The sequence below is a fragment of the Saccostrea cucullata genome, unplaced genomic scaffold (genome assembly GCF_032062105.1).
Source record: "Saccostrea cucullata isolate Sc308-1 unplaced genomic scaffold, CSIRO_AGI_Scuc_v1 ctg1643, whole genome shotgun sequence".
Classification (NCBI taxonomy): domain Eukaryota; kingdom Metazoa; phylum Mollusca; class Bivalvia; order Ostreida; family Ostreidae; genus Saccostrea; species Saccostrea cuccullata.
In genome coordinates, this window is record NW_026924879.1 from 29127 (window position 1) to 34565 (window position 5439).

A 5439-nucleotide genomic window follows, 5' to 3' on the forward strand; every position below is an offset into this window, starting at 1 on the left:
ATGTCACGGTGGGCATTGGCATGATAAAGAACCCCCATTACTCAATGGCCTTGAGTGCCGAGTATAGGTTTTAATTTGAAGCCCTTATTTACACACTTAACTTACGACGGATTTTCCATTATTTTCCGACGATGACAAGGGGTACACTCTAGGTTAGACCTGTCGGAAGAGGAAACTCATTCTTCCATAGCACCCAATTTCATCTCTGATGTTTTGAATGTCTGTGTTTGATTGGCTCCATTTTGTATTGTTTAATTGAATTTTGAGCTGATAACTGTTAGTTATCTCCATATATTACATTGTGTTTGCCTATTATCAGCCCTCTATCGGTCCATTTCGCTTCTCTATACCTCCAGGGAATATGTTATTATGACATGTATGCGTCACATCCCGCCATTATACATGTTATATGAAAAGACGTTTCCAAAATTCTTAATCAGAGAAATATATCGATAAAGTAGAATAAAAGGACTAGCGTCAGGCTTCAGAAATATTCCATCCCACATCTATAGTGGTCTATGTCTACAGGCTACATGTACCGGGGTACATGAAGTTAGCAACTGGGCATCGTAATGTGCTATGTTAGAATGACAACAACTATATAGATGTGAGCAGGTACTAGATTGAGAATTTAAGCTATTACATATACAAGCAAAACTCTTTTTTAAAGTAAGAGGTTGGTATTTAGAAAAAAAATAATAATCTTTGAGGAGTGTCCAAACTATTTTGTGGATATGAAAGGATTTGGATTTAATTTTCTTGTAAAAAAATATTAATTTTGGGGAGGATACGACTGAGGGGTTGCGTAAGTGAGTCTTTGCATCAGTAAAAGATTATATTCAATAATTTAATTTTGTTGATATTCTAGTCTCTCATTGGTTGATTTGCAAAATGGAACGCAGACAAATTCTTAATAACATGGTTTGGTATGGGGACACACCCCCATGACAACCAGCTGAATCATCTGTATCCATTCAATTCTCTCATTCCCAGTCCATGGGATTCATTAAAAATTCTAAATTTTATAAATGTACCTTTCACTTCAAACAGTAGCTTAATCTTTCCTAATGCAAGACAAACATCATGGCTGCTAGGTCTGTATATCAGTTATTACGTCCCCTTGTTTCATATCACTTCCGTTACCATAGGGATGTATTATTGAGCGGCAAATTTAAACTCATAAAAAGCAGCACAATTTTACACCCACATTTGTTTACTTATTTAAAAATTAAATTATAGGAATGACTAATTCTTGGCCAAATTATTCGATTATAACCTGATTTGGGTCAGTTTACGCTTCGCGGATTATAAAGCGTAAACTGACCGAAACCAGGTTTTAATCGAATAATTTGGCCAAAAATTAGAACCATTTTTAAAATAAATTTGCACATAATTAATATAACTAGTTTGCCTCGTAAATTGTTCATCGTTATTGTTTGTATTGTATACAGAATTGTAATCATTCTGTTTACTGGCTAAAATAGTGAGTAGTAGGTGTTCAACAAACTGAACGGGTGTCGTGTATTTATATACAGTGCACATAGTGGAAGTTCCTTAAAACTTCTTGATTTACTTTAATGTTGTCTAGTAAATGTAATCTATAACTAGTAAAAACTACCTGGAAGGTAGTATTTGTATAGGCAATAAATTTACTTTTTTGATGACTGTTAAAACTCTTAAAAAGTTTTTTCTCAGTGTGGATGATGGTTCTCCTGATAGCATGCACCTGTTACAGTAATGTAAAAATAGTTTTGTACCATGTTTTGTTTTTAATGAAAGCAATAAGATGCATTCTAAACTTTTAATAATAAAACAAGAATATGGGTAAGCATTAAGAGCTTTCTCTGTAAAGACTTGTCAAATGGTTCCCCTCTTTTGTATACTATACCAAATCTCATTAAAGAATGTCCTTTCTACTTAATCAATGCTCTCTACGGTTTGTGAGTTGTCAAAAGGAGATACTTTCCTTCTAAGCATCCGATCCAAATCTTATAATTTTTGGATTTCCATGTTACGTGGATTACTAAATTTTTATCAGAATTTATATGTAAAGTAAGACAGCCCTAGTACTTATTGTTTAAAAGTTATAGCCAAGGTTAAGGATTTACAAAAATCTCCAAGGTAAAGGTCAGATGGTTAAGATTGTTGGTATTCAATAAAAGGTCTTGTCACAAAGAATACATATGTCAAATATAAATGTCCTGGTATCTGTTGTTCAAAAGATTATGGCCGACGTAGAAGTTCAAAATTTTTGTATTAAAGTGGGTCAAACTCCGAGGTCAAAGTAAAAAGGTCAAAGTTGGTGGTACCAAAATGAAAGGTCTTGTCACAAGGTATACATATGTAAAATATGAATGTCATAGCTCCACTAAATCAAAAGTTATAGGCAGGGTTAAAGTATTTGCGGACAAACAGACAGAGGGTTAGACAGACTGCTCGACAGACAGACAGACGGACACGACAAAAACTTTATATCCCAAAAACTTCGTTTACGGGGGCATAAAAATGAGAGAAAGTCAAACTTTATTGTCACATGATATCTATATATGTTGTTTTTCATCGAGCTCATGACATTATTGATTGAACAACCCTCCTAGGGACATTTCACTGCCTTGCATTGTCTGTAGTTTTGATGAGATAGAAAACTGTTATTATTATGCATTTCATTATTTAAAAACAATCGGTTTTCATACAAAGTATTCAGCCATTCCTTCTATACTGAACTCATTATTTTATTTTCAAAAAGTCCCCCTTCCTTTATCCGTGAACAAACCTATTTTAACAGGTTGGGGGGAAACGTAAATTCCGCAATGATAGTGGTATTTCACTATTATAGTGAAATTAAGCTTTATTCCCCGTCGTGGATACCTTCAATTTTATCCGATACCATCCGATTCATAGGTTTCATATATCTTTGAATTGTTATAAATCGTTGGAATTCAAGTTTAGTTTCATGACTGGGGACTTGTTGTTTAATTCAAGTGTAAGGCATGTTTTAAGCTCGAGTGTGTAATAACATATAAATGATGTTGAACATTTGAAATTTGAATGTCTTTATTCCGATATGAACATATTCAGCTAACAAAATATTATGTTTGAAACCCTCCCCTTACGCATTTGTAGACAGAGTTAGAATTTACGAATCGTGTTTATATTGGACTAACACAAGTGATAAACAAGGGAAAATTGAAAATTGCGGGATGTTGTATAGTTCATCCATGTTTTTATAAATCGCGATAGAGAGTGGAAAATACCCCTTTAATTCTTATTTTAGCACGTTCTATTTTTGTTTCATATTTTCTAAACTAGTAAAAAAGTAAACCCGCCCCCAAAACTTCATCGTGATCTCTAGTACATAAAGAGTGTACACTTTATATGTACCAGAGATCATGATAAATTGATCTATGTAACAAAATTTGCACTATATTTCTGTTTTTACTCATGTGCCGATGAAGCAACAATAAGCGATTTTTGTGCAACAATAAGAAATGCTATAAAAATTTAGTATCGTAAATCTCCGTCACGTTATCAACACAGGCATGTGACATCACAAAAATGCTTTAAAATAAAGCCTGATAACAATATCATAACATACTTTAAGTTATTGAATTGCAAACAAGACAATAATAAGATTACAAAATGCATTATCTTTTCTTGTGTGTTTTTGTTGAGAGAGAGAGAGAGAGAGAGAGAGAGAGAGAGAGAGAGAGAGAGAGAGAAGAGAGAGAGAAAGACAGAGAGAGAGAGAGAGAGAGAGAGAGAGAGAGAGAGAGAAAGAGAATACTCTTACCAAGAGAACTTCCTGTCATTGTTGTACATCTACTATAATGAAATGTCAAGAGGTGATGTAAACATAACTTCAATAGGATTTGAAATGTTTCCTTGTTTAGAGCGTATCGATATAATAAATTGAGTATCTCATTACTTAGAAATAAAATTTAATTTTTTAAAGCGTTTGAAGGGGTGGGGAGAAATATTCGATTCAATTGTTACAGCTTAGAGATAATATGTGACACAACATGAAATATTTTATAAAGAACAAGCATTCTGAGAGTATTGCATAAGCAATGCATGCATGTCTCCTACCGGATTCCCCTTTTTCTTCTGGATATCATTTTATAATATTCAAAAGTCATGTCCAAGGTAAAACTGAAAGATCTTCAAGTTGTAAATGCCTTAAATCTATTTTAAAAACCCACATTGAGACGAAAATATGACTCATTTCGCCATCGTCTTTTCCTTGCTTCATATTTTTATCGACAATCGGAAGTTAGCGTAGTTCGAAACCCGACCTAAATCAAACGATTATGAAAAAATATTCAAAATGCCATAATTCTGTCAAAATTCAATAAAGCGAAGCGAAATTCAAACTTGATCTGTAACTCATTAAGATACACTCGCATACCAAAATTCAGCTCATTATCTGCAAGCGTTTAAAAAAAGTGCGGAAAACCAAATGGGACAGACTGACGGGGACAGACAGTCGGACAGATAGACAGACAGACAGACAGACGGACGGACGGACGGACGCAGAGGAAACCTATAGTCCCCCGGTTTCACCGGTAGGAGACTAATAAATAAGAAGTATTTGTCTACTTTTTCTTTTCTCCTTTTGTATTGGTTATAATTCTTTTGTGTGAAGTGAATTTATGAAATGCTTAAAGGAAGATCATCTAGAACAAACAATGATCATAAAGTCAGTTGTAGATTGAATTTTAAGATTAAGAGAGGTCATAGACATCATTGCTCTAAATCGTGAATATATAGAATTAAAATTTATATGCATTGTTACAATGCACTTTGAAAAATTACGTTAAATTTGAGACCAAGCTAACGCACTCAAAAAAAATAATTTTTATTTCAAAATGCATTAATATCGACCACATCAACGCACTTTGTAAAAAAAAATGTAAAGCTTGATTTTAAATATACGTACAAATAATCGGTATGATAAATAATTGATAACTTTTTTATGATAAGGTCACTTCAGGACTGTTAAATTACTGTAGTAATCATTGTTCAGTTCTATGGAAAAAAAATTATATTTGTTAAGATCTTTTATAGCATTCAGATCATTACAGAAGCCAGTAAGTGCTACAGTGTAACTACATGTAAATTTGAAAAGACAATGTTTGGGGGACGCCACATCAAAAAATGGCGGCTTTGAGATCATTATTAATAGCGACCACCAGTAAAGTATCTGGCGTCCACCACATAAACTACTGCTGTAAGAAAATTATCTGTCGACATCTAGGTAAACACATGGTAAATGCTGGCTTATTTTTTTTAACAATTCAAAATGTTCCTATATAATGTAAAAACGAAATCTTGCAGATATTTTGATCTTCGTATATTACATGTAAATGTATCATATAGAAAAGTCCTTTTTGGTCATTTTTTCCTCTGAGATTAGTTGTCCATTTTTATCATGGAAGGGAT